Source organism: Phyllostomus discolor, chromosome 9 (genome assembly GCF_004126475.2).
Source record: "Phyllostomus discolor isolate MPI-MPIP mPhyDis1 chromosome 9, mPhyDis1.pri.v3, whole genome shotgun sequence".
Lineage (NCBI taxonomy): Eukaryota > Metazoa > Chordata > Mammalia > Chiroptera > Phyllostomidae > Phyllostomus > Phyllostomus discolor.
In genome coordinates this window covers 51,248,813-51,263,656 of record NC_040911.2, presented here as the reverse complement: position 1 = coordinate 51,263,656, position 14,844 = coordinate 51,248,813, and the positions used below count along the sequence as shown (strand labels likewise).

Sequence of the window (14,844 nt, the reverse complement as noted above, 5' to 3'; positions counted from 1 at the left end):
ATAGGCAGTTTCAGGTCAGTAGCCATTTACACTGAATTTTCTAAAGCTCAAGTTTAGTCTGATTCATTTAAAATACACCTACTCCATTTTATCCCTTGGATAACAGGATGATCTAATAGATTTCTGTTATTTTCTTTTCCAGATATCAGGTGGATATTAAGTTAAAAGTCTGGGTGGGATCTGTCCATGCCTTGTAACACTATGATTATGTTATTTATAATCTCTGTCCATCCTCAAATCTAATTTAATACAGTAATGTGTACAATTTTATTTAGGAGCAGCTTTCATAACTGTGCTAAAAAGAAACCCCAAACCAACTAATTCAAAACCAGTAGCAGTCCCCACACCCATATACTTTCCTAGCATGAAGCATGACAGGAATCTCAAACAGGTAAACTATAGAAAATAAGGTCACACCTAGCATTTATCCAGTGCCCACCATGTTCCAGGCACTATTCTAAGGGTGTTAGATACATGCTATCATTTTGTCTCAAGACAAATCCCATTTTATAAAATGAGAATGATTAAGGATACTTTCTATTTGCTCAAACTTCCTTGAATAGGAAGTAGACAAACCTAGATTCAGAAGCATGCTTTGGGGCCAGCTAGCTTCCTCACTCTCTGGTCCAAGGCAGTTGCTTGTGCTGGGGAGACCAGTGGGGACAAATACAAATTTATAATGAACACAGTTCTCTTCGTTTTTTTTTCCCTTAGGACAGCCTAGATTAACTATTCTTTGGATTAGTTAAAACAGCTTTATGAACCCTGACCAGCATGGGCTCAGGTTCATTCTGGATCATGGCATATGCCTGGGTTGCAGGCCAGATCCCTGGTTGGGTCTCATGCAAGAAGCATTGATGGATGTTTCTCTCACATAAACAGTGTTTCTCTCCCTCTCTTCACCCTCCCTTCCCTTCTCTCTAGAATAAATTAAAAAATCTTAAACAAACAAACAACTTTATGGGTATATTTTACATACCATAAAATTCACCCATTTACCAGTCATGCCACCATCAACACAACCAAGTTTTAGAGCACCTCCATCACTTCCTCACCTTTTTGGAGCTAAGCTCTACTCCCACCCCTGGTAACTTACTTCTGTCTCTATAGTTTGTCTTTTTTACAAATATCACATAAATAAAATTATACAGTCTTTTCTATCTGGCTTTTTTCACTTGCATGATACTTTGAGATTTATTTATATTAGAAGTTTGTTCCTTTTTAAAATTTCACTTCATTTTATTGCGCTTCACAGAGGTTGGAGTTTTTTACAAATTGAAGGTGAGACACTCCACCAGCAAAAGGATTACGACTTGCTTTATTGCAATATTCGCTTTACTATCATGGGCTGGAACCAAACCTGCAATATCTCCCAGGTATGCCTGGTACTAATTGATGTAATCCTTCATTAATTTCACTGCAAAACATATAACTTTTCCTAAGACTTGCCCACCAATAGAGTCAAATGATTAGTCAAAAGACTTGCAAATCTTCCAAACTGGCATGAAGGCACTAGTTTCATACAAGGCAGTGAAGGGGAAGTTAAAATTAACTACAGGAAATTCTTTTTTGGGACAAAGTTGAAGAGAATTCTGAATATATCAATATTGATTTAATTTGAGGCATCTGATGGCAACTCTGTGGTAATTTTAAAGAAAAAAAATAAAATATGTCATTCAGCAGTGGTTAAAAAAACTACAGATACAAGGAAATAAAAACCACTTTTAGGAGATGAAAACACAGCTGGATATTCAATGTATACATATTCCAACTTTGAATTTAAAATCATATTGTCAGTTGTCCAAAGCAGCTTGAATTTAAAGTATATGCTATGAAATTGTACAAATATTTTCTGTTAAGGGCTGAAAAAACCAGTGCACTACTATACTATTTAGCTTCCTAAACTACCTTTACCTACAGAGAACAAGCAACAAGTTTGAGAGACTAAGGTCAACCTGCCTTAGGTAGAAATCCCATCAAGAAAAACTTCAGTTTTAATGTACACAAATTTCAAAGTAAATCATAGCATCTGCTCTTTATACATAACTTAGCAAAACCTTAATTAAGTGGCCAAGTACATTGCTACTGGCTTTAGATCTTTCAATAAATGCACTACTCTTTCATTGGTCTGAATGAATAGAAGCATGGCAAAACAAATGCCACTTACTTTTAAAACACACAGTCCCTCAGAATGAAGTGAAGGGTACAAGAAATCCAACCCCTAACATCCTTTAAAGAAAACAAGAGCTAAATCTGCTTCTGATTTAAATATAGATTCCATTTTTCAACCCCCTCAAATTACTGAAAAAAAATGAGGTAATTTCATATAAATCACAATTGAGTGGAAAAATTATAAGTGATATATAAAGAAAGATTTACTTAAAAAAAGACTTAGAGGAGTGATATTTTAAATCAAAATTTCAAATACAAAAGGTGCTTTATGTTGCTTAATCACCCAGACTTTCAGATGCTCCTTATTCTACAGTTACTGATTTGGCAAGGTTAGGGGAAATCAACATCACAGTCTCTAAGCCATCAACCATAAGGGCATCATGGTAAGAATGCTCTGCAAGCAGCCCACTGAGTGGGGTACCTGATTATTCCTTTCGTGTTCTTAATGGTCTTGGTATCTTTCTATCACAAATCGCCACTGGGCGTCCCTACCTATCAACCACCTGATGAAGAGCATTCTGGCACTTGGCTTAAATGTGGTCTCACATGACGATCATGATGGCAGGCATCAACTTATCCACCAAAGCCAAGGGTCGTGTTTCAATTCACCAGCCAGAATGCCTTCAGAGTGCGTGTGATTCCTTTGATGTTTAGTGTCCCTTCAAGACAAGTAGTGTAATGATAGCCACGTCCCATTATCTAGACTGACTTCTGGTGATAAAGTTCTGTTGCCAGTTTCTGAATTTCATCATCCATGCTCAGTGCTTCCTGAATCAAATCGGGCAGCTGCTTCAATCCAAGCATGATCTCTTGACATCTCTCCTGCATGGAGATCTTGTCATCACACATCATAAGGGCAAACATCACAAGGGATACAGACTGGCTGGTGTAAGCCTTTGTTCTGGCCATGCCAACCTCAGGCTAAGGACTAGTGTGAACTGCCCACAGTGTCTGTGGTACCCACAGTAACAGCTCCTCCCTTCTTACAGTACTGAAGACCCATCAGGGCAAATGCTGTGTCACTTGATTGACTAATGAAAAAGCAAAAGTCACATTGAAAAACTGGTATGTTTCTATCCAGGGAATCAGTGGATAGAAACTACCATAACAGGCTACTCAGTCAGCATTTTGAAAACTGGCCGTGTTGCTACACCAGCATGATAGTTGTCCCACAAGCAATGAAAATTAGAAGCCTGGCCCTGGCTGGTGTGGCTGTGGACTGAGTGCCAGTCTGTGAACTGAAAGGTCATGGGTTTGATTCCTTGCCAGAGCACATACCTGGGTTGCAGTCCAGATACCCAGTAGGGGGCATGTGAGAGGCAACTGATGGATGTTTCTCTCCCTCTCTTTCTCTCTCACTTCCCCTTTCTCTAAAAATAAAAAAGAATAAAAAGCCAGCAGCTCTGGATCTCCTTAATGTGATCCTTCAAATGACCCAAATTCACAGTAGAGTCATCAAAGCTGACTCTTCCTCTTATTGTGTTCACAATTGACTCTGGCTGCTCAAAAATTTTCTTCTGCATAAATGAAGTTTCCCTTCATAATTTGCTGGAGTTCCATTTGGAGGGTTTGCAGAGCTCTCTCAGGGTGATTCTCCCGACTTTAGTTTAATTCAATGGCTAGAAAGATAGCTACCCACCACCTCAGTGACATAATCATCTTCAAGAATGGTGATGTGATTGATGTTTTCCATGACAGCACTTGCATCGGAAGCAAAGTAATACTCCCAATTCTTTTTCTTCAACAGAGAAAAAGCAAGTTGTGCTGTTGGTTGGAGCACTAGGGGAATCTCTGAACATTGTCCAAGATGGCGGCAGGGAGAGGTTTTAGCCTCAGCACACTGAAAGCTAGAAATATGAATGGATAGGGCTCAACCCCTCCTGGAAAAGCCAGAAATATAAATGGGTAGGGCCCGAGGCTCTGAAAGCTAGAAAAATGAATAGATAGGGCCTTTAGCACAAGAAAACTAGAAGGCTGAGTGGATAGAGTCTGGAGCCAAAAGCTGGAAAGATAATTGGATTAGGAAAAAAGCCCTCCCCTCTTTTTACCCTTAAGAAAGAACTTTGGGCTTGAGCAGGGACATTGAGATGGTGTTTGAGATGGGAATCCAGCATTCTCCCAGGTTGTGTGGCACCTGAATAAACCTCTTTTCCTTTTTTAAATTTAATTTTATTTTAATTGTTGTTCAAGTACAGTTTTCTGTCTTTTACTCCCATCCCAGCCCACCTCTCCCAGCCCTCCCCACCTCCTTCCCATTTCCACCCCCTCCCTAGTTTTCGTCCATGTGTCCTTTATATTTGTTCCTGTAAACCCTTCCCCTTTTCCCCTGAAATTCCCTCCCCTCTGGTCACTGTCAGCCTGGTCTCTATTTCAGTGTCTTTGGTTATATTTTGCTTGTTTCTTTGTTTTGTTGTTTAGGCTCCTGTTAAAGGTGAAATTATATGGTATTTGTCTTCAATGCCTGGCTTATATTGCTTAGCATAATGCTTTCCAGTTCCATCTATGCTGTGGCAAAAGGTAAGAGCTCCTTCTTTCTTTCTACTGCATAGAATTCCATTGTGTAAATGTACCATAGTTTTTTGATCCATTCATTTACTGATGGGCACCTAGGTTGCTTCCAACACTGGGTTATTGTAAATTGTGTTGCTATGAACATTGGGGTGCATAGTTTCTTTTGGATTGGTGTGTCAGGGTTCTTAGGATATAATCCTAGAGGTGGAATTGCTGGGTCAAAAGGCAGATCCATTTTTAGTTTTCTGAGAAAATTCCATACTGTTTTCCATAGTGGTTGTACGAGTCTGCAATCCCACCAACAGTGCACTAGGGTCCCTTTTCTCCACAACCTCTCCAACACTTGTTGTTTGTTGCTTTGTTTATGATGGCCATTCTGACTGGTGTGAAGTGGTATCTCATTGTGGTTTTAATGTGCATCTTTCTGATAGCTAGTGATACTGAGCATCTTTTCATGTGTCTCTGCATCCTCTGTATAGCCTCTTTGGAGAAGTGTCTGTTCAAGTCCTTTGCCCATTTTTTAATTTGGTTACTTGTCTTCTTAGAGTGGAGTCGTGTAAGTTCTTTATATATTTTGGGAGATTAAACCCTTGTCTGAGGTATCATTGACAAATATGTTTTCCCATACAGTTGTTCTCTTTTTATTTTAAAACTATTTTCTTTAGCTGTGCAGAGGCTTTTTATTTTGATGAGATCCCATTTGTTTATTCTTTCCTTTATGCCCCTTGCTATAGGGGACATATCAGTAAAAATGTTGCTGTGTGAAATAGCTGAGATTTTCCTGCCTATGTTCTCCTCTAGGACTTTAATGGTGTCACGGCTTGCATTTAAACCTTTTATCCTCCTTGAATTTATTTTTGTGTATGGTGTAAGTTGGTGCTCAAGTTTCATTTTTTTACATGTAGCTGTAGAGTTCTCCCAACACCATTTGTTGAAGAGGCGATTTTTACTCCATTTTATGTTCCTGCCCCCTTTGTCGAATATTAATTGACCATGGAGACTTGGGTTTATTTCTGGGCTCTCTGTTCTGTTCCATTGGTCCATGTGCCTGTTTTTATGCCAGTACCAGGCTGTTCTGATTACAGTGGCCTTGTAATACACTTTGGTATCAGGATTGTGATCCTTCCTACTTTGCTCTTCTTTCTAAAAATTGCATCAGCTATTCAGGGTCGTTTATGGTTCCATATAAGTTTTTGAAGTGTTTGTTCTATGTCTGTGAAATATGCCATTGGTACTTTAATAGGTATTGCATTGAATCTGTAAATTGCTTTGGGTAGGATGCACATTTTGATGATGTTAATTCTTCCAATTATTGAACATGGTATATGTTTCCATTTGTTTGCATCTTCCTTAATTTCTTCTTCTTCAGTGTTGTGTAGTTTTCTGAGTACAGGTGTTTTTAACCTCCTTGGTTAGGTTTATTCCTAGGAGTTTTATTTTTCTCGTTGCTATATCAAATGGTTTTTTTTTTTTCCTGATTTCTGCTTCTGATGTTTCATTGTTGGTATACAAAAATGACTTTGATTTCTGTATATTAACTGTGTATCCTGCTGTTTTGCCAAATTCATTTATTAGGTCAAGAAGTTTTTTTGGCCTAGTCTATAGGGTTTTCTATGTATACTATCATGTCATCTGCAAACAATGACAGTTTTATTTCCTCCTTTCTGATTTGAATGCCTTTTATTTCCTTTTCTTGTCTGATCGCTGTGGCTAAAACTTTGAGTACTATATTGAATAGAAGTGGTGAAAGTGGACAGCCTTGTCTTGTTCCTGATCTTAGTGGAAAATATTTTAGTTTTTGCCCAATTGAGTATGACGTTGTCTGTAGGTCTCTCATATATGACCTTTATTATGTTGAGGAATGCTCCCTCTATTCCCACTTTGCTGAGTGTTTTTATAAAAAATGGGTGCTGTATCTTATCAAATGCCTTTTCCACATCTATTGATATGATCATGTGATTTTTGTCTTTGGTTTTGTTTATGTGATGTATTACATTAACTGATTTGTGAATATTGTACCATCCTTGCATTCCTGGGATGAATCCCACTTGGTCATGGTGTATGATCTTTTTAATGTATTGCTGGATGCAGTTTGCCAATACTTTGTTGAGGATTTTATCATCTATGTTCATCAGCGATATTGGCTTGAAGTTTTCTTTCTTTGTTGTGTCTTTATCTGGTTTGGGGATTAGGATGATGCTGGCTTCATAAAAAGAGTTTGGTAGTCTTCCACAATTTTGAATTTTTAGAATATTCTGTGAAGGATAGGGGTTAGCTCCTCCTTAAATGCTTTGTAGAAAACAACAAAGATAGCCCAGAGCAAGTAGAAGGAAGGAAATAACCAAGATCAGAGCAGAATTAAATGACATAGAGACTAAAAGCACAATTCTAAGGATCAGTGAATCCAGGAGCTGGTTCTTTCAAAAGATAAACAGAATTGACAAGCCTTTCAGCAGGCTCATCAAGGAAAATAAAGGGAGAGGACCCAAATAAACACAATCAGAAATGAAAGAGGAGAGGTTACAACTGACACCACAGAAATACAAAGGACTGTAAGAAATTACTACGAGGAACTATATGCCAAGAAATTTGAAAACCTAGGTGAAATGGACAAATTTCTAGAAAAGTATAATCTTCCAAAATGCAATGAAGAAGCAGCAGAAAGCCTGAACAGACCAACAACAGCAGATGAAATTGAAGCAGTAATAAAAAAAACTCCCAACACACAAAAGCCCTGGACCATATGGTTTCACAGGAGAATTCTACAAACCTCTTTTCCTTTTGCACCAGCACCTGCCTCACCAGTTTGTTTTTTTGTGGTAACAGGCCACTGAACTTCCATTTTTAAAAAAATTTTGTTCAGTAACAAGACTGAAGTTTCTTTCTTATTTTTGCTTGTTCTGTTGTATGTTGGAATTTGATGAACAGTTTATGTTCACTTTGTACAGCAATCAATAATGTCCTTTCTCATCTTTTGCCAACTGCTTGGCCAGGAAAATGAACACTTTTATTAAATACAAGTGCAAAAGCACCTCCCAATTGTTGGATAACTCCACCAAGGTGGTAAAACTGTTGTCTTGACTTTCCCAATTGCCATACATGTACTTGAGAAGTTTGGCAATTATCTTTGTGTCTGTTTTAGCTTCAAAGTCACAGCCTTTTCTTTCCAAAAACTTTTTTGAGTTTTTGTGGTTGGTGATGATCCATTGTGAATAACAATAAGTTCATTATTTTTATCAGAGTGCTGAGGATGGCCATTGATTAGGACTGGGTTTGCTATGTGCTGCCCAATGGGTATGAGCTATTCCAAGGTTTACCTCAAATTTTATATCCAAATCCATATACCCTGTTGTTTATGAACTTCTTTATCCAGTGCTTTTACTTTGCTTTTCTTTTTAATGAGCTGGATTTTGCAGCCACTGACTTCCCAGTCTTTTTCATTGTCTTTATCAGCTCCCACACCAGCAGAATCATATTCTTTGTATTCCAGTCTCTGAAGGCCTTTGACTAGGGCCTCCACAATTTCTCCTCTTGTGAGAGGGACATGGTAGTTTAAGTCAACAAATATATTGCACATGATGCAGAAAGCATGATCCACAAGGCAAGTGGTGAGTGTCTGGCCAGGTCGGGAGCAGACTTGAACCTATGGGGCTATGTGAGGGCTTGGGGTCCAGTTTGTTCCTATTTTAAAAAGTTGCTGAGTTCTATTCTATTGTACAGATATAGCACAATTTGTTTATTCATTCATCAGTTGATGGACATTTGGGTTATTTCTAGTTTTTTGACTATTATGAATAGCACTGCTAGGAATATATGTATACCAGTCTTTGTATGGACTTTTATTTTCATTTTTCTTCTCCAGGAGTGGCATTGCTGGGTTAAATGGTAGGTGAATATTTAACTTTAAAACAACTGCTGTAACTGTTTTCCAAAGTGGCTATTCTGGTTTACATTGTCAAGGGTTCTAATTTTTCCACATCCTTACCATACTTGTTTTTTTTTCAGTGTTCTAATTACTCTAATTACTAGAGTAATTTTAATTACTCTAATAGGTGTGTAGTTGATATCTCATTGCCCTAGTGAGGGTAGATATCTCATGTAATTGTGGCTACCTGCATATCTTCTTTTGGAGTGTCTTGTCAAATATTTAGCCATTAAAAAATGGGTTGTATGTCTTCTTATTATTGAGTTTAGTTATTTTTTAATTAAAAATATAAATGACATTTAAATATTACTTTATATTAGCTTCAGATATATAGCATAGTGGCTAGATATTTATATAGTTTTACACAGTAATCCTCTGAGTAAGTCTACTACATACCTAGCATCATACATAGTTACAATATTATTGCCTATATTCCCTGTGCTGTACTTTATATTCCTGTTGAGTTTTTATTTTTTATAAGACCAAGAAATTAATTAATTAATCAGTTATTTATTCTCACCTGAGGACATTTTTTTATTGCTTTTAGAAAGAGAAGAAGGGAGAGAGCAATCGATGCAAGAGAGAAGTATTGATTGGTTGCCTCCCCGGACCAGGGATTGAACCCACAACCTCAGTTATGTGCCCTGGCAGGAATCAGACCTGCAATTTTTTTGGTTACAGTGATGATGCTCCAAACACTGAGCCACACCAGCCAGGGCAAGACTAAGAGATTTAAAAAAACTGGATTCAAATCCTTTGTCAACTATAGGTTTTTCAAATATTTTCTCCCAACTGTAGCTTTGCATTTTAATTTTCTTAAGCATCTTTTGTTGAGCAAAGTGTTTATTTTGTTTTACCATTTATGCTTTTATGTGTAATTCTTTCAGCTTCTTCCAAAAGTTCATAGTTCTTACATTCAGGTCTAAGATCCATTTGAATTAATTTTGCGGGATGGTGTGAGGAAAACTTTGTTTTCACATTTTTCCATAGGCTATCCAAGTTTCTCAGTACATTTACAGAAAAGACTATTTTTTCTCCATTCAATTACCTTAACCATTGTTGAAAATGACCATACACATGTGCACCTGTTCCTGACCCTCAATTCTGTTCCACTGATCTATATGTTTATTCTCATGTCACAGTGTCTTGATTAATCCTAACTTTGTAGTAAGTCTTACAGTGAGTGATGTTAAGTCCTCCAAATTTGTTCTTTTCCAACTTCATTTTGGCTGTCCTAGGTCTTCTGAATTTCCACATACGTTTTGGAGTTAGCTTGTCAATTTCTATTAAAAAAGCCTGTTGGTGTTTTGACTGAGATTGCATTGAATCTATAGGTCACTTTGGGGGAGAAGTTCCATCTTAACAAATGAGTTTTCTAATCCATTAACATGATATATGTGTTTATTTGTGCCTTACTTAAGTTCTTTCAATAACATTTTGCAGTTTTCAGTGTATAGTCATTTGTTAATTTGTTTCTAAGTAGTTTTTTTTGAATGCTATTTTAAATATACATGTTTCTTAAATTTCATTTTTGGATTTTTTTTCATTGTTAGCACATAGAAATATAATTGATTTTTGCATTTGATCTTGTGTCCTGTAACCTTGTTAATTTCACTTATCAGTTCTAGTAGCTTTCCATTCCTTTGCTTGTAGCTGTGCACAGAAATAGTTACCTACATAATCTCTGGCTCTCTCTGTTTCTCTCCCAAAAGTGACCCTATGAGGCCTGGGACGACTCAGAATTCCCTGTGGTTCCAAAGTGCAGAAGAGTCAAGCCAAGGGACCTCCACTGCCACAACGGCAAAGTTTTCATGGGTTTTGCTGCTCTTATACTTTTTAAAAAAATACAATAAGATTTATCTAGAGATTCTATATTTTGTTTCTAAATTGTAACCTCATAAAACAACCGTGATAAGTATAAAGTTGTAGTAATCAGATCCATGACCCATAATAAAGAATTAAATAAATCTATCCTACAGTGATGGGAACATAATTTTCCTCAAGTATTATTTTTCTCCAAAATTAATTTTTTAGCTTTTGAGTTTTTCCTTTCACAATACTCCTACTCTTATACCCAAGATCTTCTATGTAAAATCCTAATTCTCTGAGGAAACTGTGTACTTGGAGCATGCCAAAGAGACTTATAAGAAAAACTTATTTGTGTGGGAACAGGAATAAAATAATTCGGTGTTTTCATTAGGGACTCAAAGAATCACGACTTTATTCTTTGCTTCCCGACAAGGCCCTATCAAGTTATCTGACAAAAATTCTCTTTGGAACATCAAGCTTGAATTACATAACATTTAGAGGCATTGTTCTTGGTCTTCTTAGTCACTCTGAATCCTTCTTGTTTTATGTGCTGAGAGGTAAAATGGGGAGAGGAGCCCCTCTTTTGGGGAATAAGGTTACATGAAAGCAAATGTCTTTAGAAGTGAGTTTGCTATACTGACAATGACATATTTCTTAGGAAAATTTTAGTATAAAACATAATGAAGGTGTATAGCAGAGCCATAAAACAATATTTATGGTTTGAGCATGGATGTTGGTATTTGAGGCCCTGGCTCAAATCCCATCTGGGGAAATCTAATTGCTGAGGTTCAGTTTCCTTCTTTGCTCCTGTAGGATGTAAGCTCCATGAGGAGCTTTGTCTTTTCTGTCTACTGCTATATGTACAGCATCTAGAATTATGCCTAGCAGGTAAACATTCAATGGGTATTTTTGGATTGGATGGATTCTGTGAATGGATGGGAAGTTTTAATCAAGAGAATCCCAGAGCTCTGCTTTAGGAACATGAATGTGGGTTAGAGACATTTGCCATTAATACAGTGAGGCCAGTCTAAAAACATTGTGATGAGACATGTTTTGGAAGAGGTGACAAATTAAATTTAGATAAGTTGGGTGACTGGTGGGATGATCAGGGACATGTGTGGGAGGGAGTTACAGATGGAGGACTGGAATTCAGGACAGGGCTGAAACTGGAGACGGGATGAATTTGGGGAGGAATCAATAGAAGGCTGCTGATTAAAGTCACAGTGCTGTATGAGCTTGCCAAGGTTGAGAGGTAGTGAAAAAAGCAGAGAATGACAGGACTGGATCATACAGAACAACTAATTTGGGGGATTAGAAAGATGGAGGAAGAAGAAGAGAGTGAAGAGAAAAAATAAAAATGTACAGGGAAATGATAATCAGGAAGTACAAGTGGGGGTAGGGGCAATGGCAGAGGTGGAATTCAACCATATCATTGAGGTACAAATAGCACCCATGAGTAACAGAGGTGGATAGAAAAGGTCCTCTGAACAACTTCACTTACTCCAATGAGAACTACAAACGATTTCCAGGGGCTATCCATGACACAAGAAACCTCATAAATAGAATGGTTTCAGTTTTTACTCTCTCAATTAATCTTTTAGGGCCAAATAATAGAATAGCGGGCAGGAATAGGATTTTAAAGGGAAATCCATAAGAAGCGTGATCTTTATTTTATCAGGTTTTTGCTAACTTGACTCTAAATATCAGAAAAATGACATTGTCTTGAAAAAGGATTCATCAAGAGAGAATAAATTAAGGCCTCTGACAGGTTACAGGAAGAAAAAATATTTTTCTTGTAATCTTTAGCCAAACCCAATTTTCTTCTGAGCTCAAGAAAATTGTTCCCCAACTTTCAGGGAAAGAAGTAACCAAGTTCATATTTAAAAAAGCTTTGAAAATGTAAAACCTATGTATAATAGTTACGTATTATGTGATTATTGCTATGATTGTTCTCAGGACCTGCCTGGGATCACTTATCTGAGCAGTATCTCCTCTTCTCTGCGATGGAGCACCTTCCTCAAAAGAATCTGCTACTTAAAGATGGTAGAGAAGGGCAGTTCCAGCACTTCTCTTCAATGTGTAATGGACATCTTAAAGTCAACATGGCCAGAGGTCAACTCCCGATCCCTCTAAACCTGCCCTATCTACAGCTTTCACATCTCTGCTGATGGCAACTTTGTTTTTCCATTTGCTGAGACCAAGCCATGAAGCCATGTTAACGCTTCTCTTTCTCTAACAGGACACATCTAATTCATCACGAAGACTCCACTTTCAAACTGTATCCAGAGTTGACTATCTCACCACCTGCATGGTTCTCTCATTACCTAGCTTACTAGAAGAGCCTCCTAACCTGTCTTTCTCCTTCCAACCTGTAGCACTTCTGGAACTGCAGCCAGGATGCTTCTACAGTATAGGGCAGCTCAGGTCCCTCCTCTGCTCAACACCCCATATGGGGCCCTATTCACTCAGAGTCCCTATAATGACTAAAATACTCTATTCCTTTGGTGTCCCTCTCTACATGACCTCCCTAGCATCGCGGCATCATTCTCCTCCTGCTCACTGTTCCAGCCACACTAGCATCCTGCTGTTCCCCAAACCTGCAGTGTGCTTTCATCTGAGGCAGTGCCTTAGCACTGCTTCTCCAGCTGCCTGGACTATCTGTCCTGCTCCTGCTTTGCTCACGTTGGGGCTCTCTTTAAACCCCCCTCTCAATGAGATTCTCACCGGCCAGCCTCTGTAAAACTGCAATCCTCTCCTCTTCCAGCCCAGGCCCCCCAGTCTGCCCTGGCTGGTCTTGTCTCTACAATGCTTAGCACTTCCTAAAATACTTTGTACTTAATTTGTTCATTATGTTCTATGTATTCTCTGTATTCCTTGCTAGACTGTAAGCCCCATGAAGACAGACATCTTCATGTTTTGTTTCCTGATGTATATCAAGCACTTAATATAGTCCTTGACACACACTAAGAGTTCAATACTATTTGTTTCATGAGTGAGTGAATGAATAAACTTTTCTAGGAAGTCCTCTTTTGTCACACTGCTTTCTACCTATGTTGTTCCCCACATTCACCTCCATGCTAAAGTTTATGCTCATTAACAGAGCTGAAAATTTGTATACATTATTTGTTAGTAATTTTGAATAGATAAGAAACTGGTTTGTGTCTACACGTGGGTTTTATATTCAGATGTTTACAGGCATGTTTCACATGCAGAGACATGCAGGGATACATGGCTTACAGTGTGTGGACCACCCACCCATGACCAAAGGCACATCAAACATCCCAATGACTCTGTCAATATTCTTCTGTCTGCCCGAATCCTGTGAACCTGTCCGGTCTTGAACAGTTGCAGCACAGTAATTTTTCTGGAATCCAAGAATACCATTATCTTCAGAAAGTCATAAATAATTCATGTCATTGATAACGTATTGACTAGGACATGTAAAAGAGCTTCCTGTTTTGAAAGACTGGTGCTGAGACAAACACCTCTCACATAAGAGCCTCGCCTGGCTGTGTTGCCGCACCTCTCGCCAGTATAGTCTACCTGGTCCTTCCCTGGTATGACTTGTGATTGTCACTACTGTTATTTATGCAGCTCCCTCTGTGCCCTGAGGATTATTTTTAAAAGATTTTATTGGTTTGTTTTTAGAGAGAGGAGAAGGGAAGGAGAAAGAGAGGGAGTGAAAGATCTACCAGTTGCCTCTTCTACATGCCCCTACAGGAGACTGAACCCACAGCCCAGGCATGTGACCTGACCAGGAATTGAACTAGTCACCCCTTGCTTTGCGGGCTGATGCTCAACCAACTGAGCCACACTGGTTAGGGCGTGCCCTGAGTATTTTAATCCACGTCCATGTGATTTGGCAAAGTATAAATCTACCTAGGTGTGTGGCCTGAGGGACATTCTACCAATGCAGTGCCTCCTTTCTTTCCCTTGGCTTCTGCCAGGATTTATGTCTCTTCTTCCCTCACTAAAGATTGTTGTTTCTACATGACTCCTCCCCAAAATATCCATCAAGAGCCCTTTATTTCCTGATTATGAATGGTAATCCAAGGATAATAAGCAACACGCATGTTCAGTTATCACCTCAATTTATACTCCTATGCAGTCATCACATTAACCCCACAGACCCTTAAATAATCAGCCTCACTGAAAGGTTTTGTTGGACACCTGCTGTTTGTCATTTTATTAATCTGTCCACCTACTTATCATTTACCTATCATGTATATATTTATGTTTGAAATAAATATATGGAGATAAGGATGAATACATACACACACATATATTTGTTATAATTGCTGTTAAGGCTATTGATCCATTGAGGGGAAAATCAAAACATTGGATATTGGATTAAATTTTAAAAATAAAGCAAATAGCCCTGGCTGGTGTGGCTCAGTGGATTGAGTGGATTGAGTGCCAGTCTGCAA

The 14,844-nt window shown here is 38.3% G+C and overlaps 1 protein-coding gene, 1 long non-coding RNA gene and 1 pseudogene across 3 annotated transcripts in view; all 3 read right to left on the bottom strand.

The window, feature by feature from the left end:
* Positions 1–14,844, bottom strand: part of GNAL (G protein subunit alpha L) — a 168,467-nt gene that overhangs the window by 59,861 nt on the left and 93,762 nt on the right. The window lies entirely within an intron of this gene.
* On the bottom strand, positions 1,439–13,870 carry LOC118496736. The gene is made up of 3 exons (XR_004899292.1): positions 13,856–13,870; positions 1,720–1,721; positions 1,439–1,498 (listed from the first exon to the last, which is right to left on the bottom strand). It is a non-coding gene; the product is annotated as an uncharacterized LOC118496736 (long non-coding RNA).
* Positions 2,362–8,605, bottom strand: LOC114506841 (annotated as a pseudogene).